The sequence below is a fragment of the Ischnura elegans genome, chromosome 7 (assembly GCF_921293095.1).
Source record: "Ischnura elegans chromosome 7, ioIscEleg1.1, whole genome shotgun sequence".
Classification (NCBI taxonomy): Eukaryota; Metazoa; Arthropoda; class Insecta; order Odonata; family Coenagrionidae; genus Ischnura; species Ischnura elegans.
In genome coordinates, this window is record NC_060252.1 from 35,103,826 (window position 1) to 35,129,120 (window position 25,295).

The 25,295-nt window shown below is 38.0% G+C and overlaps 1 protein-coding gene across 3 annotated transcripts in view; it reads left to right on the plus strand.

Moving 5' to 3' along the window:
- The window catches only part of LOC124162110 (proteoglycan 4), a 673,012-nt gene that overhangs the window by 418,041 nt on the left and 229,676 nt on the right, over positions 1–25,295 (plus strand). For all 3 annotated transcript variants that reach the window (XM_046538503.1, XM_046538505.1, XM_046538504.1), the window contains exon 3: positions 19,509–19,552. The gene's annotated coding sequence lies outside the window, so the exon portion shown is untranslated. The remainder of the gene's footprint in view (positions 1–19,508; positions 19,553–25,295) is intronic.

Below are 25,295 nucleotides of genomic sequence, written 5' to 3' on the forward strand. Positions count from 1 at the left end.
CATTTTGTCAGCCGCGAAATTCCATGCAATCGCTTTCCCCCAAAAGCGGATACCCGAATTCCAGCGATTTCGAAAATCCATGTCGACCCGGGGCATCCATCATGTGGACGGGCGGCGATTGTCTTCTGTTTCACTCGCCACCCTACCCCGTCCACCGCAAAATGACGGAACCCTCACCCACCCATCCAATGTTCAACCTCTCCCGAGTCACGAAGCATTGCCGACAAATCACTCGCATAATTTACATTATGCGCAAGCAGGGCAGAAAATTCGAATACATTGGAGCAACTTCATTTTGCAGGGCATAAAAATAACATCTACCAAGTCCATTTTTTTTTGCATATATTCATATCGAAAGGTTATTGGACTTTTTTTTACAATAATGATTATAGTTACGTTGAAGCAATGCCATCTTCGTCATTGCATTTATTCTGTTGTGTACATTATTTCAACGAAAGCGGGGTATTTCGTTACGATGCGAAAACCCAAAGGTTGGGCGTGTAAGGATCACAAAAAAATTAAAATTCAAAGTTAAAATAAAACTAGCAGGGCTGTAAATTATCTAGATATTTTCACGGAGACATTTTGAAACCATATATCCTATGGTGCCATAAAATTTATGGAAATACCTCTCGCTCTAAATTACAATAATATTGGCTAATAAAAATTGCATGTTCGACATTTAAAAGGATATAATTTGTACATTCCACCCTGGTTTTAAATCACCCCGATGTGTCCACGAGTTGGCTCTTCCCTATTGAAAACTGACACATTGTTGCTGAAATCCATCGGGATAATTTAAAAGCTCCGTGAAAAGTACAAGGTAGTTCCTTTCAGTATGTTAAACGCACGAATTTCAACGAATTATTATCTTTATTCATCAATTTAATAGATTAAATGGGTCTTCCACTCATAAGTTCAACCTATTCAGGCGTGAAATAGTGGAAATTCGACATTGTGAAATGAAAAGTGGTGGAACTTTTCCGCAACTATTTGATGCGCAAGACGCATTTCGTCTCACAATTCGATCATCTGGTACTAGAAAATATTGAAAATAAATATGAAAAGTACAAATTAATTTCTTTTAAGATGAAAGCTACTTTTCACAAATAACAGAGTATTTTCGTAAGTACTTGAAGTATTTCAGAGTCTTCATCTGGTACAAGTCTAATCAATAAAAATTAAAATATTAATATTATACAATACATACAAGATGGTTTGGTGCTAATAAGAACAATCTTGACGTCTGTTACTGAATAATGTTACTCAATTAACAACAATTCTTTAACGACAATATTAAAGTAGCAATTGTTGACATCTGTAACTTTTTAGCTATCAGTTTCTTTAACTCAAATATAAATATAACGGAATGGTACATACACCAGTCCATGCCGAAAAACGGGTTCTGGAAACTAAAATTAATTCTTGAATACTTACAAGACGATTTTTTTTATTCGCGATATCGGTACGCTATCTTTTAAGTTTCATACACACAATGTCTCTATTAGAGAACGTTTAAAATTCATCATACTTCTTACATATTATCTTTTATATTATTGCCTGATTACGTTACGTTTCTTTGGTTTAGTTATGGACTTAATGGGTTTTAAACAATTGCTTGAAAAAAAATTGTGGAATCGATATACCTCGAGCGAGAAATCGACATGGAATGATCTGAACTTTGAAGTCAAATCAATGGGTAAATAGTGAAATTTCGGATGAAAATCGTATTTTACGTCAAATGTCAGTGATGTAACATATAAACTGATACCTCGTTTATTACTGTAGGTGCAGTAATTACGGAGCATACTATATTGAATGACAGAAAAAGACCTTTCTGTAATAATAGGTAGGATTTCGCACAATAATTGTTGTATGTTGATTTTAATCTTAAATATGAGAAGACCGTAAGCCTGTCAGACCATTGTGCCCCCCCCAGAAAAAATACTTGGTCCGCCCTTGACTTGTGTTGAGTTTTTGAAATGCAGGAGGAATCTGCTATTCCGGCGACCGTCCCTTTTCCGGTGAATAAATGCTCTTCCTCGAGAATTCTGCTCCTCGTCTTCTTCTTTCCGCTCGCATCACTTTCATTTTCCACTTCGCCCGCTTCCCTTTGCATTCCTCTCGTACTCGACACCGCGAAATGCTCTCTCTCTCCCCCGCCGCCCTTGCTTTCTCCATCATAGCTCGGACGCGCGCGGTATGTTAATTTCCTTCTGCCGCCTCACCCGCTCCAGCACGGCTCCTAAGCGCGGGGTGCAGCCTCCGAGAGGGAGCGGCAATTCGCTCCTGCTACACATCGCCACGCCATCAAGTTGTCCACCACACACCATCATGATGCCGAATCCAGGACAATCTGAAGGTTGCGGCCACGTATTCCATTTGGATAAATTACTCCGCTTACAATTTAGGCTCCGTAAAGCAGAATATGTGAATAGAATTCTGGGAAGAGTACAAATGAAACGCTATCTGACTATAGAATGGTAAATTTAGGATCAGAAAAAAATATTACTTGAAGTAAAAAAAGACTATAAAATAAAAAAAATTTAAAGTTAGTCAATAAAAATATTAGTTGGTGAAAATATTACATTTTTATTTTATTAGTTTTATGTTTATTACCATTCAAACAGTATTTTGTTTTTTTTCGGACTTTTAAAGAATTCAATGTACATAAGTCCCCAAGCACCTGTTCACGCTGATTCTTTCTCGAACATTTGACGCCGAAAACTTTTTCGGCATTTTATTTTATTTTACAAAAACGCCTCAAAAGCTAATTCTTATTTGTGGATGTAAAAATGATTACCAGTTTTCATTATAATCTGATAGGTCAATTGCAATCTGATTTTACATGAAATGATGAATGTAGCATTGCATTTGAAGATACATCCCACACCTAAAATAGTAAATAGCGGCAGAGGAAGCTCAAGAAGCTCATTTATTCCTAACTAAAGGATTACGTATCGCCTATGACAGTTTTTCCTATTTCCATACTGGTACTACTTTCTATAGGATAACTACATTCGGAATTTGATTTGACAACGCTCAGATTCGCCGACAACTAATTTAACTACATTTTTCAGTGCTCAACTCGTTGTTTGAGGTTTTTGGCATTTAGTTTTGGTATTTTTCTACTTGAAATAGCTGTTTGAACCTTCATGCATTATTATTTGAAATCCGTTCCCAATTAAAGCCCAAAATCTGCGGAAAAATGTTTAATATTTCCGCAGGCATGAAAAGTTTGCACAGGATAAAATGCCACGGAGTTAAAAATAGTAAAGTCCTCATTACATGATTAATTAACACGAGCAAGTTAATTTATACACACATTTACGAGAATATACAACGTGTCACCACCCAACATGTAAAGATGCAAGAAGGATATAGAGCCTGTTCTAATTTGATTCATACATTCGTCCGTGCTCCGTTCCGATCCATCAAAATCGTTCATGCTTTCACGCATTTACTTGTACGTGTTAAGTAAACCAGCCTTGGTACTCGATTGCATGTCAAGCTGAGGTTATTTAGAGGATGTACGGACGATGCTAAATACGTAAAATAAAAGAGATAGTGAACAAAGGGTAAATTATGAGATGACATATAAAATTTGAGCTTTAACAATATACTTAGTCAAAAAAAATATTGGAACACATCTGTTCTTTATGATTTCATTGACGTTTTACTTATGTATCAGGAAAGTATCTGATGACGTAATAATATATAAGATTTCAGGCAAAGGTCGACGGAGATAATGATTTCAATATATTTTTTCAATAACAAATCATTTCACGAAAGAAACGGATAAAACTGAGCTGAGTGGGACAAAATAACTCAGATTGGTTATTGAAAAACTATATTTTTCAAATCAAGGTGGGTCATAATTTTTAGTAACAAATTATAATCCTCACTGTTCTTTTCTATTTAATATGGAATCGTTATGTATTATAATTCCCAAAAGACTGATGCGCTGAATTCGGTTCTCTAGAGTAGCAAATAGATCCATACCAAAATTCGTCAACTGATTCGATAGAATGAATGTTCAATATTGACATAAAGGTGAAAGTACTACATTCAATTAGAGCTACTTAAGAGTTGAGCGACTTAAATAGCCTTCTGATACCTTGAAAATGATCCTTTGAGACGATGATGACCCATTTAAAAATGACGAAAGAAGATAACCAGAGGAAAATTTAGAAAGGCAAAAGCCTCGTGTAGCATTATACCTAATTGAGGAGACTTAGTTCGTAATTAAGTGGTATTAAGGTCCAGAAGCCGCAAAATAGCCTACTTTGCGAGAATATTTGAAAAAAGTATAGCAAAAATGCTAAAAAAATAAGGCCCGTCTCCCTATTTTCCGTTTAGTTAATTTCTGAAAACATAAAAAAGGTGAACAGTACATTTGGGAATCGCAGTTCTTCGCTTGGAGTTTTCACTTCTCATGTCAATTGAGTGAAAGCCTTCTGTTTTTCACCATTCACAATGACTGCGGCCTTATAATGCAGATTTTCAATCCAACAGCCGTGGGATCGCACCTCCAAAACATTTTCGACTATATCTTCGCGGGGAACAAGACTGACTTCCTACGATGTAGCATTATTATCAGCGTCAGCTTACATTCGACGGAACAAATATTTCATCGGAAACAGCGTTCTTAGCCTTAAGAGTGGCTTTAACATATTATTATTGGAAGGAGATTTTCAAAAAGGCTCAATTATCGCATATTTGGCTAGTTAGAAAATCTAGATGTGTCTATTATGTGGCAGGAAATAGAAAGTTCCGTCTTTGTAAATTAAGTGGTTTAGTGATTTATTAAGTTGCTTAATTTTTAACAGTCCATAAATTTATAAAAAAATGAAAAACAGTAATACACAACTGGTTGAAATACAACACGTGCCTAACTTCAATAAAAATAAATAAAAAATGAATTATATTGAGTATGCCAAAAGGCCTGATTAATTACATTAAAAAGCCAAATACCGGTAACATGTTATTACGGAGGCTTCCGAGGGAAGTTAAATACCGGTAACATGCTATTGTAAAATATCATAGAGATATTCAACACAAGATTGATGAAGAAGCCATTTCTCTACCAGCTTGGAAAACCTAAATGAAGCACACTGAACAGATTTTATTCCAAGTGGTAAAAAAATGTACAACTTGGGGCCCATGTACAGAAAACACCTCTTGAACATAGTTGACATAGTTCTGTCAGGTTTTGGCAGCTTTACTGCAAAAAGATCTCGGAAAATGTGCTCGGAGATTCTTCCAAAAAGTATTGTTTTATTAAGCGGTTTATTACCCATAATTAAGGGCGCATCGACTTTACCGGCGCTACATTCCTGATTTTTTCTATGCTTGTCTGTGACAGAGAGAATACACATACAGTCTTAATTACGCAACTTCGATGGGCAGTGGTTTAAATCGTGGATAAAAAACGCCGACGATTTTGCATAGAAAAGTATGTGCCTGGCTATAACGACGAGAAAAACGACGTTACTATTAGGTACGGTACGTTTAGTGCGTGAAGTTAGGATGGAAATAGCATTATTTTGAAAAAAATCAGATTTCGAAAACGTTTATAGATGTGACATAGCCACGATTGGATTACGATTTTAAAAAATCCGGCACCGGATATAACAGTGAGGTCATAAATTTGCTCGATGAGGCCACGGCCATTCCCAATAGGGTAGTTTCCTTCATCAAAGAAAACGAAAGGCATTGATTGCGATTCGTTACCCACCATTAGTGTATTCATAATATACAAATTATTCGTTTTAGAAATACCGGTTTAGGCGAATGGCAATGGTCCATTTTTATCCTCATTTGAAAACGGCCAGATTGGCGCCCTCGCGATGCCACTCCACGTGACGTCACAGGGACCTAGTTTCTATACGAGTAGATAGGAGTTCTACATCGTCTGAGGTTACCAATGCATGCATGAGGCACAGAGCTCAGGGAAACATGTCTTAATAATCACCTATTAAAACTGGCTAAGGTCGGAAAGTTTTCTTCGTTTGATAAGGTATTAATAAACCTTATTTAAGCCAAGCGCTACCAGCTAGCAGGGTACTCAGCTACCCGCTAGCAGCCTGCGTTGTATCAGCGCTCAAGCCTCCCTCAAGGTCACCTCACAGGGCGGCAGCGGGAACGAGAAATACGTCACACGGAGAGATTTCCCGGCATTCATACTTACCCGTCGCGTTTTCGCGCGCTTGAAAATTTTCACTTTTCATTTAATCGCGAAAAATAGATATCGTCATTTAAAAATCTAAATGCGTGAAATACGTACTCCAGGAGTAATAATCTTTCGACTCAGGCAATAAAAAAATAATAGGAAACCACCCTATTTTCCAAAGCTTTACTTAACCATGAGTGTTTGTAGTCACATTATTTTTACCGATGCTCAAAGAGTGGTTCCTCTTCATCGACCGCGAAATAGCGTGCCGATCTTAGTCGATCGTGTGGTAGTTAAAGGCTTCACTTGACTCGACAGCGGATGGTGGGGGTGGGGGTGGTGGTGGTGGGGGGGGGATCGGGTTGGTGTGATTGCTAGAGTGTTGGCTTCCCACCCGGTGGGCCCGGGTTCAAATCCCGGCAGCGGCAGAGAATTTTCAGAGACTGCCCGATCCCTGCTTGAGTGTTGTGTGGAGGGCATTTCAAGCGCAACACTCCGTCCGTCGGATGGGACGTTAAGCCGTGGTCTTCTTGGCGCCTTTCGTTAAGAGCAGGCTAATGCCGACGCCAGGTTTCTCTCCACCCTTCCTTACCTACCCCTTCCCTCATGGCGCAAATGACCTCAGCTGTCGGTCGCCTCCTCCAAATACCATACCAGACAGCGGATGGCTTAGGTTATCAGTCTAATAGTCCTATGATCGCCCTATGTCATTGCCGCTGATTTGAGGGCGCGCCATCGCCATATTGCATGCAGAGCGGGATACGTCATGGGTATTTGCGAGCGACACAATACAAGTGCCGTAAACCGCAAAACAGTTCAATGGAGACTCCAAAGTGTAGGATGGGGTCAAACTCATCCATTCATTCGCTCGTGCATCGTCCTGGGGCCATCAATTACATTACGCTGCGCTTCTTTCACTTCATTCACGGTTGCCAAGCGCCACAGTGCCCCCCATAGTGATGCGTTTATTCTTCCCTCCCACGTCACTCACATCATGCCCGTACATATTTCACTTGAAATTTCCCGGAACGACAACTTAATCATTTTCTCGCGTATCAAAATAAACGATTCAATTCCGTCGCGTCAACACTTCACCGCGGTGCAACCAATCCGTTTCAATCGAAAGAAAAGTTACAGGTTTCGGCGTCACCCGTTAAAATTATTGTCGCATGAAGACAGGAAAACTCTGATCGAGCAATTAATAACTCCACGAGATATTTCAGCATTCCCTTTTCCCATCTAACCTGCAAATACTCATACCACTAGTATTACAATACAGGATTATCTAGTCGGCCTCTAGGCATGCTGCCACTCACCGTGCTTATGAGTGGGTTCACTAAATCGTCAATTTCGCCGCCTGCGGGAAGAGCGGTTACGGAGAAATGAGATATAATTAGGACCATTGCCCGAAATTTATATTTTAAATGATATGACCAAACGAAAAATAGTATTTAATTTTTAATTGAAACTACATCATATGAATGAAATTTTTGCCTGGCTACAACTGCGAGTCCAATGCCGTATTAATAAGATACATAATTAATAATGTTACGAGTGTCTCCTCAGACTATGGACATGAATCGATGTATTCCGAATAACCTTCTCGGATTAAAACATCCCTAGAAGCTTAGCGATATCATTAACATTACGTCGGGAGAATTTCAATCGGTTTTCAAAAATCACGATCACTATAATATTGCAATTTTACAATCGAGGATTCTTCACTCGCCCTCGAGATATGTTTCCACCCGCGGCGCCTTCAAATCGACTTTCTGGAGTCGGCACTTGAGTGGATGACGCACTGACCGACAACGGTGATATAAGCTGACTGTTTTCCGAATTAGAATACCGAGTAAGAACGGAAAGGGGCTATTATCAGAAATTTATGATCATGATGATGAGATCAACCAAATTCATAATTTTAAATGCTATTCCTCGCGACTTTATACATTACATGGTTATGTAGGCTGCATTATCCGAGTTTCACCGCGTCGTGGTTGTGTTTGAGACAACAGTTTCTCCTGCTTTCCAGCAGGCGTCTTCAGGTCACTTCGAGGATGAGTAGAGAGAGATTACATTTAATATCATATTAAGCATGATATGGTGCGAAGGCTTCCGCGGTGCGCTGGTGATGTAAGCTGCATATTCCGGGTTTCAGCGCGTCGTGTTTGTGTTGGAGACAACAGTTTCTCCTGCATTCCAGCAGGCGTCTTCAGGTCACTTCTCCAACACAACCACGACGCGCTGAAACCCGGAAAATGCAGCCTCCATTACCAGCGTACCGCGGAAGCCTTCGCACCATTACATGGTTAATATGTTAATAAATGGAATCGCTCTCTACACATCACCACGCAGCGGAAATTTTTGAAAATTGTTTAAAAGTGGCAAGTGTAAAAAAGCTTCTATCGGATGGAATGGTGGCTGTTTTATGTAGTCGCCTTGATTGTAATATTCGTGCCCCCATAGCCTGCGGGTCAACACCATAAAAAACGATAAAAGGGCGCCCTCTACACGAAGCGGAAGTCCCTCCATCAACGCGTAAACGAGCGCCCTCTCGCGGTGGCCTCAAATATACTCGTCTCTTCTGGTTTTATTTTACTTCCAGTGCTCGAAGGAGGTGAGTTTATGGTCCGCGTCATAACTCGCCGAATGTGGCCGAATTGTATTGCCCACCTACCTACTTGAGTGTAAGGGAGGGGAGTGATGATGTCACGCAGGGCAATTGCGGGCTAAAAACATTCAGTTTTATGATATCGGGCCATTCAGAGGTTCAGAGGCCACTGTCGGAGGTAAAGGTAAAATCTACATTAATTTCTTAATTATTACATCTATTTTTATCCATGTACGTACGATGTTGACTACCACCATCATCGCCATTTTAACCATTGTTAATCAACAGCGATGATGATGAAGGAATGTTTTTATTTTACTTTTGATTTTTATTTGACAACTTTGAAAATGTTTCAACAAAGCTCCACGGTCAGTCAGCAAATAATTTCATTTTTACTTATTTTTTCTCCTTTAATTTGACTCAAGATGGTTGAAAAAATAATCGCCGGTCTCTGAAAGCCTATATTAAATAATAACATTCATGAAAAAGTAATTGCACGCTTCAAAGAAATGATAAGTAAAATTTGGGACTATTTAATCTCGTAACAGTGAAACTCACGAAAGAATTTTATCATGCATTATTGTTTATTATTTTTGATGACTTTCTTTCCGTTCATATTGGTTATAAAAGAGAGAAAGTTATAAAAATTTTATTTTTACTGTGCATGTAATGAGCAAGGCTCATAAAAGTTTTCCATGAACGCTTTATGATCATATTTTACACCTCAAAGATTAAAAGGCACAGTTTCCGGCGTAATTATGTGGAAATTTTTAACATTTAATGCAATGAAATCTGTTAGCCTTATTTCAAGATTAGGTCGGTCGAATTAGGGCTCTAGGTCAAAAGTACGATATTAAAACTAACAATAACTGACAACATAATGTTAAAAATAGCATATTTCTTTACTTTGTAAAAGGGGATTTGCGCTTCATAATGAATCATAGCGTAACTTTCAAATCTTTCATTACTTAGCCGGTAAATACTGAAATACATACATATAATTCACTCGGTGGATAAGAGTTTTAATTCGCTTTAAGCATGTAGTAGTAACCCGATACTTTGTAGCTCGTTTTTCAAAAATTCCCCCCCCCCCTGGTTTTGGACCCCCCGTAGATATGATAAAATTATTTTGTTTATAAGCTGAAAACACTCCGTTAAATCACCTATTTCATTTACCTTCTCTTCACTTCACTTGGTATTTCATAAATTAATAGTAATATTCTACGATATTTTCGGTAATCTTAACTGCTGAATTTAATTCCAATAAAAGTAACCTGGTGGGGTGTACTTTTATTTTGATTTTATCTGTGGTTAATACAAAAGTTTCTAATGTCATAATATCCTTAAAATTTATAATGCCACAATACTATTATTGAATTTAATTACGAAATTAAAGTCGTAAATGTAATATAAATGTGATGTACATAATAAACCAGCAAGACAATTTTTATTTAGAATATTAAATGTTTTGATTATCAAGTTCCAATAGGAAATGTAATATTGGATTCTTCTGACAAGCCTTATGTCTTAAATGGTTCAAGTTTGTATAAATTCAAATAAAGGGACTCTCTCATTCTCTAAAATAAGGACGAGCACAAAGTTTCCCACACATCTGAATATTATAGGAACACATTCGAGACAAATTAGTGTCACATTATTTATAACTCCTTAGAGGTCTTTTTTTATCGTTCCTCCCCTCTTCATTTTAGCCGACGATTGTTTAATCTGACGATCAAGCCTCAAGGTGCGGCCGATCAAGTCTCGTTTTCTTCCCCGGTTTTTTTGAAGACTTCTTTTCCTCTCCTACTTTGTCTTAAGACGTCCACATAACTCACCCGCTGGATCAATTTAATCATCGTCATTCTTCCGTAACACCACATTTGGAAGGTTTCTACACTTGAATTCCCCCCGCTGTCATCGATCATGCCTCACTTTCACTAAGAAATACGTTCGAAGGGTTTGAATCTTTAATTAAAATAATTTATTCCCTGCTGGAAAAAAAGATCACGCGGATTCACAGTGAGAAATACCTCACTTCATTGGCGTAGCCCGGGGGGGACATAGGGGGTCCGGACCCCCCCCCCCCCCCCCGAAATATAGAGACTCAAAAATTATTTCTCATAAAAGAAAAGAAAATATTTAGTAAAAAATGAAGTTTTTTCGATTATGAAAAAGTGTTAAAATTAGTTTAAAACCCTATACTTAGTAGCTCGTTTTTCAAAAATCCCCCCCCCCCTGGTTTTGGACCCCCCGAACGAAATTCCTGGCTACGCCCCTGACTCACTTTAATTCCATACTTTTAATTCTTAAACCTAACCGGGTTTCAAAGCAGTAGTAGGCCACTACTTCTGTGATTAAACTCAAATTTGTTTATAAATAGGGTTCAGTCAGGACCGAAATTGCAATTTAATTAGGTATTTAAATAGATTTACTGAAAAGATTAGAAATAACAGCAAAAAATTATATCTCATTCAGCCATTTTTACATGATATTAAAATGACTACTACTAAAAAAAACTACTAATGTGATTAAACCTAAATTTATTTATAACTAGGATTATAGTCAGGACCGAAATTACAATTTAATTAGATATTCTTATAGATTTATTAGAAAGATAGGAAATGATGACAAAAAAGTATATCCCTTTCAGCCATTTTTTCGTGAGATTAAAATTAAAAAATGCTTAATTACCGCCCATTCTTCATGCGTTAGTGACGTCATTGAAGTTCTACTTCCTTGAGTTGCAAAGAGATACTTAATCCACAACGAAAAGATTGCCTCATAGGTATTAATGAGAGCAAACCTCGTGAGATGGATGCGTAATGTCGAGAAGTAGCGGAGAAGCGGTGAGCTGCTCGACAATAGTCAGTGACTTCATGAAATAATCAGCGATAAGGATAAGCTCGTCGATATTTCGCCGTAAATACCTCGAGAAGTTGGAAACGGATTTGAAAATTAGCTATAATGATAAAATGGTGAACGAGACAATAAGGCATATAAAAATGGCTTTAAACTAATTAATTCTCATCCATTAAACTTCCACAAAGTTAAGCCTGACACCATTCCTTAACCATACAAGGAAATAAAGTTTTTCGCGTCCACAACTGGCTAAGTAAAATATAAAGCACAAGCTGCATTTACAAAAGATACCCAAGGAATACCACATCACCAGACGACATCATTACTGGAAACAGAGTTCACTCAAAGACCACGGGCAATAAATCAAGGATATGCTAGTAATACCATCGTGAGTAGCAAGATAAATCGATTATTATGCTCGAAAATTAAATCCTCGAGTTGAAGTCAAGAGTCTTCTGCAATGGAGGAAAGTTTTCGAAACGTAAAATCTTAAGTGTTGTATTAGCAGCTATTCAGAAGTTTCTAATGCTGAAAATAATTCCCAGTGTCGTAACTGTAGGGGATGAGGGTATATATCCCCCCCCCCCAAAGCCTCAGAGAAAAAAAAATATTGTCTCGTTTTGACACATAATAACTCCATCTGCCTAAAGTTAAATAACATTTATTAACGATGTAAAATGTATTTACAGGAGTATCATTTTTCAAACACTTCCCCGTGCTGCCCGTTGTATGGGGGGTACCTCCCCCCCCCAGGTCTCCCCATCCCCCTTCCGAGGCATATTCCGAGTTACTGCCACTCGTAATTCTATATAACATTATTTGAATTTACCAGCATACGAAACTAGAAATTATTACCAATTTGATCTTGACAACAACTCTTAAAACATGCGGAATTTGTTGCCGATGAAAACTCAGTAAGCCTAATACGTCACTCCTCCTGCTCCATTAATATATACAACCCAGTTTCCATTTCTAAATGCTCTCCAAAATGAAGGAATTTCAAATAATATACTTCTCTGGAGATCCACTGGCATGAACCGTAGGATAAACCAGTTATACATTCAAGAGTAGTAAGATAGTCGATGATTAGGTCCGAAAAATCAAGTCCTCATTTTGGACTAAAGAGTTCTAACCTCTTCTGCAATGGAAGAAAGTTTTTAAAAAAATATCAAAGTTAGTAGCTATTTAGATGCTTCTATTGCTGAGAGTATTTCATTTACAACATTCGTTGAATTTATCCGCATGCGAAATTTGAAATTATCACCAATGCGATATTTGGACAACCCTATTATAACTAGCGTAATTTTAATTTGTTGCATATGATAAGTTAGTAAGCCTACTCCGTCTTTCCTGCAATATAAATACTCACCACCGAGTCTTCATTTCTGAGTACACTCCAAAATGAGTGAGTACTGACAACAGAATTCACTCGATAACCACGGGAAAAAAGCTCTATGATGTGCTAGTAATACATCCAAGAGTAGTTATATTGTCGATGATTAGGTCCGAAAATCAAGTCCTCATGTTGGAGCTAAGAGTTTTAACCTCTCCTGCAATGGAAGAAAGTTTTTTTAAACGGAATATCTTAAGTGTTGGATTGGCAGCTATTCATACGGCTCGGCGGATTCACTTGGAGGACTTATTATCAGATCAGAGAAAGCAAGATAGAGGAGGTAGGAAGGGGGAGAGAGAGAGAGGGATGAAGATAGAGAGAGAGGAAAGTGGAAATCAAAATGTCGGAATTCCTTTGCAGTTCGTCCCAGGGGGACTAAAGGGAAGTTTTCCGAATCGCGTTTTGGGGATTTTGAAATCTTCCAAAAATTAATCGTCATCGAACAAAAAAACTGAATGAGAGAGAGAGAGACCGCAGACTTCGAGAGTCATTGGAATTGGGAAGGAAAAATATATAATCTTTCTTTTGAATCCGGAGTTATGGGGAGGAGATGAAAAAAACGAAGGTGACGACGAAAGTTCCTTTCGGAAGCTAAGATGGATTCCTGGATTTCGGATTGAATTCGATATTTCCAATTGGATTAATCATCTGGGGCTGGGCAAATGCCTCCATCGCCTCCTCCCCATGGATTTCTTTCTTTCTCCTTCTCTATCTCTGTCTCTCTCTCTGTTTGAATCGATTGCGGAATGAAAGTGGCAAAAAACGGCCGAGCACAGTCCGGGAACTTGGATGGAGCAAAGAGTTCTTATTACACCGCCTACGATTCGAATCCCAACCAATATTTTGTCTAGTGGCTACATGCGTTTTATGACATAAAATCAATTCTAATGTTTCTGCGATTTGATATTTCTCTGTAATATATTACCCAGATTCAAATTGATTTTTAGTTTTCATGCTATCTTTCAATAACCTCAAAAACGGAAACTTAACAGTAATATGAATTCGTTGTTGGCTTCACGAGGTGGAAATTCGGCATATCTATGATAAAATATAAACCAAAAATGTTAATTTCCACGCTTTCACAAAAAAATTACTTAGAATATCGAATCCATCGTCGGTAGTGGAGTTTTATATTAAACGGTAGAAATTACCACTTGTAATTTATATTTTACCGTGCTTATAAAGCGTAATAGTTAACACGTAACTATAATATATGTTAGTAACAATGTGATTTGATGTTCACTCACAATTATTCAAGACCAGAAAGAGCAATCTATACCAAAAGTACCTCCATGAGACCAATATTTTACCCTAACGATATATCTTAGGTAGAATTAATTGAAAGATTTACATTCTTCAATCACATGCGCTAGAGTCGAAAATCGCTCTTCTTTTTACCCTAATTCTAAGATTGCTGTTGATGTTAGAGAAAAAATGGCAAAGGAGGGGAGGTTTTCATCCCCTTATTCCCCGCATTCCGATAGGTGACAAGGGGACCACTTATTTGGCCTCATCTAATGAGGAATATATAAACTAACATCCCTGAATAGCAACGCGCCACGAGTAATGGGCCATATAAAAGTATTCATTCACTTACCAAACGTGCATTGTTAGATCTCTTCCAAAAATTTGATAATTAAATCTTACCGCATATGGTATGATTTCAGGATTACTGAATAAATGGTTCTGCATGTTGGATATGACGTTAAGTTTCCATGCTGGAGCCAATATTCTACCCTAGCATTGCATCCGCTGTTTACTGTTATCTTCGCCACAGCAATTGACGCGGTAGTATTAACATTTGAAGAATTTCACAATTATTATTTTTTACTATAGTATTCTACCGACTAAGTTAATTTGCATGGAATTAAAAAAAATATTCTGGCAGTCTATCCTCCCTTCATTCTCTCTTCAATTCATAATTGCTCATAGCAATTTATTTTGCGGCATTAATTGAGTTTACCAGCAAACGAAATTTTACATTATCACCAATATGAGCTTGAAAACAACACTTTTAAAACATGATTAATTTGAATTAATTGTCAATGAAAACTTAGTACGTATAATGCGTAATCTTTTCTGCAATATTAATAAACAAAACCGAGTCTTCATAATAACTGTAATCCTAAATATGGGCATTAATTAAAACAGACTTCACTCGTTAACCATGGGAGAAAACTCTAGGATATGGTAATAATACACTCAAGAGTAGTAAAATGCCCGTTGATTAGGCCCAAAAATCAAGCCATGTTGAAGGTAAGAGTTTTAACCTCTTCTGCAGTGAAAATAAGTTTTAAAAATGGAATATCTGTGACGGAACATATTTTTTACATGTTGGATTGGCAGCCTTTCAGAGGTTTTAATTGTTGATGGTATTTCAATTACGACATTAGATGAATTTATCAGCAAGCGAAATTTGAAATTATCGACAATGTGAACCTGATGACAACCCTTTTAAAAAATGCTAAATTTTAATTTGCTGTCAAAGATAACTTAGTAGACCTAATCCGCCACTACTCCAGCTACAATAATACCGAGTCTACATTTCTGATGATATCTATCTACATCTACAAAATACCCTGCGAGCCACCTCCAGGGTGATTGGCAGGGGGTGGCATGCAATTGGACTCTCACAAGCACACCTCACGGTCCAAAAAACGTCACGCATACTAACGAATTGTACTTCCACATGCTGTTATAAATAAAAATAAAATTGAGAAACATGCCATATAGTATACATAAGTTAGTAGGCTACACTACAAGTCATCTAATCTATTTATGAGTTTTATCGCTGCCGTTATAATCTCTTATTGATGGTGGAAAAAAAGGCATTCTGAATCTGTCTGTTCTACAGTCTATCTCTCTTATTTTATTTATATGATCTCATCTTCCGTAGTGTGTTGTCCGTAAGATATAGCTAACTTGATATTCCGAAATGAAGGAAGCTCTACTTTCACTACAACTAGTGGCAACCTCAATGACGAGTCAAAAATCTCTCTTTCCTCCATCCTAACTCTCGGAGTTACCACCAGCTGGATATGGGGTTCAAGGGAGGGAAGTGATGGGGTATCTGCCCCCTGCTAAACCCCCACCCCCCTGTTCTGAGGGAGGATAGAAGGCAGGGGTCCCTCGGATTGTCTTTACCCCGTCCACGGAAAGTGAAATCCCACCATCACCCATTGCAACTTTGGCCATTTCAGTGAATGTCCTTCTCCCAACTCTCTCTCTCTCTCTCTCTCTCTCTCTTGCCCTCGCACTGTGGGAAGGACAGACCGAATAGGAGAAGGAGGAGAAGTTTTCTGTCACGATTCCCCGTTTGTAATTGAGTTTCTCCGAGTTGGTAATTAGAAATACGCCCGAGCCTCAAGGAACCCGTACGGAAGATTGGGATTTCCTCGAGCGGGAAATCTATAGTCTGGGCAACAAAAGGGAACTTACTTGGCCACACCTGCTCGGGAACATTCGAATGAACGGCCCTGAACAGTGCCACGAGTAATCGGCCGACGACAAGCAACCTCGCATCAATCTAAAGGGGGTTGTTAATACTTTTTTATTAATATTCTCTTAATTTATTCTTATTCACTCTCTTTATTTTGCAAGATTGCTCGAACAATTGAGAGTGGATATCTTTAAGAGCGACACCGAGGACATGATATTAGAGCCCCACTATATTTCCAGGTCCGATAGAAACGATAAATTCAGAGAGACGTTTTGCCGAACGGATAAGTATGCGAATTCGTTTTTCCCCCGAGCCATAAAGGACTTTAATAATGCTAGTCGTAATTTCCTTGGAGCACTTCCTTTTTATTGTAAACGACTGGTCTCCTAACATCCCCTGCCACACGCCTTTTAGGCGGCTTTTGCGGTATTATTATAATTCTTTTCCATCTTCAATATAATCACATTCATTTTACGGGAAGGTCTTCTTCTGTCATTTCGTGTGTGCTTCGTTAATACTGCACCTAAAGTGATGAAAGAGGTAACATTTTAAACGTGGAATCACCAGCTTCTGACGAAAAATATAATCTCAATCTCAAATTGCACAAATTACCCATTAAAAGTTACTGACGACAGCCTTGTTGTATGATCTTAGGTTTTCCCGGCGTATCAGGTACAGAAAAGTTTCCCGGGTTTTACACCGGTTAATGTTCTCGATTTCTCTAGACGTTTCGAGTAGCGAACTTCTGTTCATCCTCAGAGGATCTTCATTCTGAGTGAAGATCCCATGACAACGTTGTTACTTCTTATATTGTCTCAGAAGAACTTTTGTAGATTGGGTGCCATTTTTCAGTAACTACTGTTCGAACTGGTACCAAGTTCTATGTCCTGTATTTTATTCAAATGTCTTGTATATTTTTGCAAGAAAACAAGTCTAATTAAAGTACTTTATGAGATACTTTCTTCTATATTTAAATCCCAATTACACCTTTTCCTTAACATATTTATTTTCCTTAACGTATTTTATTCAAAAATCTTGTATATTTTTGCAAGAAAACAAGTCTAATTAAAGTACTTTATGAGATACTTTCTTCTATATTTAAATCCCAATTACACCTTTTCCTTAACATATTTATTTTCCTTAACGTATTTTATTCAAAAATCTTGTATATTTTTGCAAGAAAACAAGTCTAAAGAAAGTACCTTATGAGATACCTTCTTCTATATTTAAAATCCAATTACACCTTTTCCTTAACATATTTATTCCATGATAGCGTGAAAGAGCGAAATGTTCGAACGTGTTACCTACTTACCTCATAATGAAAGCAAAATTTTCCGCATGATTAGGGTATGATTTTAACATAATTGAATGATAGGTGCTGATGACCCATTTCTCACATATAGGACGCCGATTTTTTTCGTATTATATCAGTACAGTGTGAAATTATTCATTTTTGGGTTGCTACCTCGTCGGTTGCTGTGGCGAAGGAAACAGTTTCGCCGATAATACTGCCAGCATCTTCAGGTCAGATTCTTCCAGTCATCTTCGAACTGACCCTCCTGTCTGGAATGTGAGAAAGTCATAGGCCTCTGACCAAGTCTAAGGATGAGCTCAACCCTAAATTATCTGAAGCAACCCTAGGGCTAGAGAACTAAGTGATATGCAGCAAGGATAAATTTTTCCATGAAGATAACATTTGACTTAGCGATGATTTGAACCCGTATCTCCCGATTATGGGTCAGGTGTGTTACCATTTACAGCGCCAAGCCATTCTCTTCCAAGACGAATCTCTAACTGGGTTGACAGAACTGTTTGTTGAAGTGTCGAGTCTACATTACGGCTTGTGAGACGGATGTCGTGCTTACTACATAGGGCCTATACTTTAAATTATGAAAAAAATTATAAGAAAAAAGTTACTGTTAATGGCTGTAATAATCTTGGTTCTATAATGTATCAAAAAAAGATTGCTGCCCCTCAGATGTTGATCGGTAGTGAGAAGGAGTTTGATGTTGTTGGACGTATACTTGAGATTGGAAACTGTGCACCGATGAATGTGATGGAGGACGATATTCCATAGTGAAACCAGTATTTATTGATGCATTTCTATGGAGCGATCCTAGTTCGCTTCAAACAGAGCATCATTCATTAGTTTATGTGCAAAGATTCGTTGTTCAGGATTCAGTATTCCAAGTTTTTTAGCTACATGTTTTCCGTACACATCAAACTGGTCTTCTTTCTTGGCCTCCTGCAGTCTTTGGCCCACAGTAACCAAAAGTTGGTCAGTAGGTGTTAGGGGTTTATCTCGCTTTAATGGCTTTGTCGGAGAATAGAACTCTCTTAGTCGCTAATCGTCGACGGATGTTTACCAAAGCACTACAAAGAACAAGTGACTGCGTAAAAAGTCACTTTCTCTTTGCAGTGCTTTGAACAAAGTGATGTTAAAATCGTACAAGCAACTGCATTTAATACATGAAAAATTTGTTTTTACTTGGATTGAGCTAAGAAAGAAGAAACAAATGTCACATCAACCTAATAGCATTATTTTCAATATTGTGAGGTGTGGTGTATTGGCGGAGGCATTCAATAGTTAATAGATTAGAGAGAAACTCGGTGTTGTCATTAGTTAACTATTAACGAAAGGCAAAATGGGGACCTCAGGTCAGCGTCCGAAGTAACGGACTATGTGATTTGTCTCGTTGTACTCACCACAAATCGAATTAAATCCATGGATCGGTATACTATATGCACCTCACTTCTACCGAGATTGGAACCGAGACTCACAGATAAAAAAGCCAACGCACACAATACCCCTCAACTTGTACAAACGAATAGCACGTGAATAATTTGATTTTAATTAAATCACTGCATCAAGGTGTGATACCTTATTTTGGTATTCATAAACCACTATTAACAATATAGGACCGAAGCATGCAAGCTTCGCGCGTCACTGTTGCAAGAAAAAAGTACATGATTCATGCTTAAAACGCTTTCAATTGCACGATCTGGTACTAATATTACCCTGTTTTCTTTACAGAGGGTGAAAATCGACAACTGATCGCTGGCGAGAAATAGTGAAAGGTAAGTTTTGACTTCTCCTTTTGTGGTACACTAAAAAACAGAATTTATAGCCTGCACGGCGTGAATATTGCAACAGATGAAAATTTAAATTAAATAGGTTACGAGTTCAGAAGTTCCTCACAATCACTCGATACAACACAAAAGGAAAACGTACACTAAAAAATCAACGCTGAAACGTTGAGAGAGCTAATGTAAAATCGCATTGATAATGATTTAGGTAGACCAAAGAATCTTGTAAATTTTGGGTCTCAAATTTTTCAAAACTTATTCTCTCAGAGCAATACATTTCGGGAATTCATATGGTTACTTAAATTCTCTGTCTACGTAAAATTCATAATTTTGTAACAGGTATTGCAGCACGGTTTATCCACAAGGGGCAACACGAGGTATCTTACACTCTTTATAATTTGTACCTCACGATTATCTACGCGAGTGTTACCAGTTCTACCCTCTAATAAATGTATTGGATTTAATTAATTGGTACATAAACTTCTATTAAAGGTTCTCGCAGATCATGCTGGTATTTGGTGATCATTGTGTTCTTATAGTATATTTTCCAATAATAATATTCGAGAGCTTTGCTATAATATGCCTGCACTGAACTCCCGAAGGGACCTGAAGAAGAACACGACAGAACTGTCGCATATTATTATTTAAAAAAATACAATCACAACCCAAAAAATACCAAACATTATTCATAAGCATTACTTATATCCTAAGTTAGACGTAAAATAGGGTTATGAAGAAAGTTTCTCACGAGGCTAGAACTAAACCAATGTGCGCTAGGGAACGAGTTAGTGAAACAAGTAACTGGCATGAATTTGAATTAGTAATTTAAAAAAGAAAACGTAAATACATCCAATGCCGCAGATCTACTTTGGCAAAATCGGATGAAATTTGAAGGAAAATCGCATTAAATATCTAGGATAAACGCTAGGAAATCCACAAGCCTCAGTAGGGTCTTATATCTCATGCGTAACTTATTCATCCCGCACATTTAATAAAACTTCTAGGAAGACCTGAGGGGATGATGGAAACGAGAAAAAAGGAGGCGCCTGCAATTTAACTTTAGCGTGTGACTACCCATCTCTGGAAGCATTTTATTGCACGACTGAGAGATGAGAATATTCCACTCCAAGGTATTTACGAAAGCACGGACGGAGGCCGGCCATATTTTATAAACGACACTTTTACCGATAAAAGTTTCAGGGAAGGAGCAAACTTTTGGGATTGTTCCTATAACAGTGGGGCAGCATAATTTTTTCCCCCGAGAAGTAAAGATGAAATGGGAAGCAGAATGTAGGTGTGAGGGGAGCTATTCGTTAAATAAAAAAAAACGAACTGGAATTGATGAGTTTATTATTTTTACGCTCGAGAGAAATACCGCGCTGTGAATAGGAAAAATAAACAGCTAGGATGTGATGAAAATAAACTCCGGGAACGTGTTTAATCAAATAAAATATTTTACTACTTATAATATATGCAAAAAGTTAAATAACATGAATGCAAGAATATGATTTTAGAATGAACTTGTGAGGAAATCTATAGCTACAGAAAAAATGGTCGGCGCGATGGTACCACAGAGATTTAGAAGAATCCTATATCACCTTAACTTAGCTTAACCTAGCGAAAAATTAGAGTTAAAACACAGAGTATACAAGAATCGCCATGAGAAAAAATTCCCCTGAACCGGGAATCGGACCACGTACCTTTGGCTTTCCGCGCTGCTGGACAGCGAGGGCCTAACACCTATTACCATGACCCTCGGTATAATTGCCATGGGAATTTAAGAACCTGTATTGCGTAGTGGTCTGCGCAGTAGCTCGGAGAGCCAAAGGTCCGTGGTTCGATTCACGGTCCAGGGGAATTTTTTCTCATGGCAATTCTTGTATATTTCACCGCCGTTCACAAGGCAGGATTCGAAATATTACACAAAAAGAGTAGCTGTTTGTACACTACGCCTTCAAATGTCGGAAGTCGGGTTAGGATAGTCATAAGATAATAAAAGCACATTTGCACAGTTTGTGTTAAGATATAATACATATGTCATAAAGTCATCTGGTTCACAAGTCGAGTCTAAGTTAAGTAACGTTAAGTTAAGCTGCTGTCTCGTTGTTTTTACAGCACAAGCTGCTATATCCTTGAAAATCATAGAAAAGGGGAGTAATATAAACAGCTAACAATGGAATAACCCACATAATGCGACGATTAATTTTTAATCTTGGATTCGTCTCCAGTCAACTCATCCAATCTGCTTTTTAAAGCTCTTTATCCCCGATTTTGAGCAGGGGGGATTATGAAACGTATGAGTAGGCGCTGGCTTCAATTAGATTATTTTCCAGTAACGAAAAATTAAAAAAAAGGACCTTACGGCTGCGAACCGTAGGCTTTTCATTATTGGCATATCGATTATGTTCGGGCGAAATCCCGAGAATGCAGAGCCATTGCAATAATCAGCGACAATCCTCTAAGCTGGATAATTCCAACAGATAATTGAAGGGATTCGGGGGATATAAGCGGGCGTAATGCTACTGGCTCCCTTTCGTTAACCCCCAACTCCCCAATTCCAGAGAGCAACTTTGTCAATATCCTCCGTGATTCCCTAAGGACTAACATTTCCTTCAATTGCAGCAGCCTCTCCATCCATCTGCTCGCTGTATGCGAGGAAGTAGAAGGGGCGAGGAAACCTTAAGCTTGAATCAGGAAATACCTGAACTTGAGCAAGTTCGAGGATATTAGCGAGAGGATGATATTCAGGACCAAGCCTAGAATTCCAGACACCGTCTCTATCTCGCCTGAGATAGCGATTTGACGCATCGCGTGCGAGAATGTATTGATTACATTTTTGAGGTAAAAAAAAACTGTCCCCGAGGATCAGACTAATTTATCTTCTAAGTTGCGACCTCATCTGGAGTACAAGAGCTGCAAAAAAAACTCAAGGATAAGCGATTTTCCAAGTATTTAATTGGAGTACAACTCTTGAGGTACTACATCCAGTGCTTCAGGGTCACTGATTCGCATTCAGATTTCATCATGGCTTCAGCGTAACGCGATCTCAATCACTCTTTATTCGACTTCTTCCCAGCTCTAACCTTTCCAAATCCTCCTTCCTCCAAAAACCTTCGTTTGGATTCGCGAATAGTGAATATTGTAAATTATATCTCACGACCCATGCGCGGTTTGTAATGTGATTAAATGAATATCTAATAAATTTACCTGGTGAAAAATAAGCCGTATTATCCCATGCCAAGTTTTTTTAACAAGGCTTAAAATCTACTTCACCATTAATAACTAAACTAGACGTAACTTCGAGTAGAAATGTATAAGAGCCTGTTCACATCAGCTATAGTGGATACGAATGGGTAGGCAATAATTTAGAATAGCTCATAGGTAATCTCTTGAAAATAAAATACTAGCAGGTAAGGTAATTTCGTCTATCGCCAAGCACAAACATTCGTTTTTGGCCTTTAGAATTGATTTCACGGCTTATGCGCAGTTTATTTTTAGGCTGAAAATATATCTCCTCAAATGATCTGGTTCACAAGTGAAGTTAAAGTTAACTGACGGTAGGTTAAGTTGCTGAGAACGGGTCTTGAACCAGCATACTTGAACATAACGAAGCCTAAACTCCTCAGTTGGTTCGACTTTCCACAGTGAAATGTGAATCGGCCTTCAAAACGGCCTTCGCACTAGCACTGAAGCGAAAAATGAACGCTTTGGCCACTTTTTTCATTGCAAGATTCAATGAAGTACTCGAGCCAGCATGTCACTTTTTTGCAAACTGTCCTGTTCTATATGATGCCCGAAAATTCAATAACACACTCATCCAGCTACACTCGAATACTCATAATTAAATATCCTGAATTTTTCTATACTATCTATGAATCTAAATGGAAAATTCGAATTTAAATATAATTCAGAGCGTTTATTTTTCAAGCTAAACTTCTGAATGACAATCTGGGGATTGCTGAAAACTCTATTGCTAGGTGAAAAAGTAGTGTATCAGTAATCTAAATGGTTGGCTTAAGTTAATGTAAAATAATCACAAGAATTCTCATCCAAACACTAGCGTTATCAATTCCTAATATTTACTGTAGCTGTAAAAAGGCTAAGTAGATTAAAACAGACGACGCCATAGCTTCATTTTTAATACCTTGGGTCAAAGCCGGTAGTAAACTCAATATTCCCTTTTCATTCACAATTCTAACCTATTAAAACTATACTCGCTTGTATATTTCGCCAAGTTATATCTAAATCAATTAGCTGGATGTATAGTTAATTTGGAATTATCTATATATTTATAATTATAGAATATTTCTTCTCTTACCGAAATTTGAAATTTACGATGCAATTTTTTAGTTTAACTCGCGATAAAAACTCTTTTTATAAAAAATATTTTTATTTTGAATTATTAACTCATCTTCAGCACTTTTCTTATAGCCAAATTAATAGAAAAAAACGTGGAAATAAATATTTCATTGATTGATAGCATTCTCATCGGCTTCTTGCTACTATAAAAACTGCACCATTTAATTTTTATTATTTTTAAATTCCAGTGAAAACTGCCTTTAAGCAGCAATGGATACTTATTCATTTTTCTTTAGAAGCGTTCGGCCTATAAATTAAAAGATGACCGCTCCTTCGTCACACCCAGAATCTAAGGAACACGGTCGTCAGCGGAAATGGAGGTGCCGCTACGTGCTAGAGACCAGTGGCAGTTGAGGGCGATCGCTGATTCATTCTGGAAACCCTAATATCCCGACCCGCTGTCGCCCTTTAACGAGGCATTCGCCCGCCACCATCGAAGACACGTACTATCCCACGTCACATCGAACGGGCCAGATAACATTGCCCTTCGAGAGGTCGCTAAGCACCTAGGCTGATGGTCCACCCAAGGAATTCCAGATGGCTCCCCACCCACCCACCGAGGCGTGTTCTATCAAGAGAGAGATTGCTTCCATAGTCCAGTAACGATGTAAAATACGGAAAAAATCGTGTATTCACAGATTTGCGCACAGTGGTAGGTCATAACTGCGTGGATGACTCACAAATACCATTAATCCCTGGAGGATGCGGGGGACGGTAATTAGGCCCCCTAATAAATACTTCTTCATATTTTTCAAATATAAATTGAAAACTATGACCTGTAATCAAACTATATAAGTAGTTGGCAAGTGTTACCCTTGCATGAGTGTGGAAGTATAATTCGTTAGTGTGCGTATATTTTTATGTGGTGTGCATGTGGGAATCCTACTGTATACCTGTGAATGATCACCCCCTGCCACACACCCTGGAGGTAGCTCGCAGGGTATTATGTAGATGTAGATATAAGTAACAAAATTACAAAATAAAAACAGTTTGTTACGAATTTTAATAAGGTCCCTTTCCTTTTACTGTAGGGTTGCGGTAAACGTGTTATAGACAATGAAAAATTTGCTATTTAAAAAATGGTATTCACATTTCATTTATTATTAGAGTATATTAAATTGAAGTAAAAGAAAAATGGTGTAGCTCTACTTCCGTCTCCTGGACCACAATGTGGACTTAAGATGTCAGCATCTAATTCGATAAAACGAATCAGAAATTCACTAACAAGGATGACTCGTTGGTGTAATAAGTGGTATAGCTTATTACCAGATATTATTATTATTACATTATCATAGACGCCAGCAATCGGGAGATCCGCATTCGATCCCAGCTAAGCCAAATGACGTTTTTATGGCGAATGTCGTCCTTTGTTTCC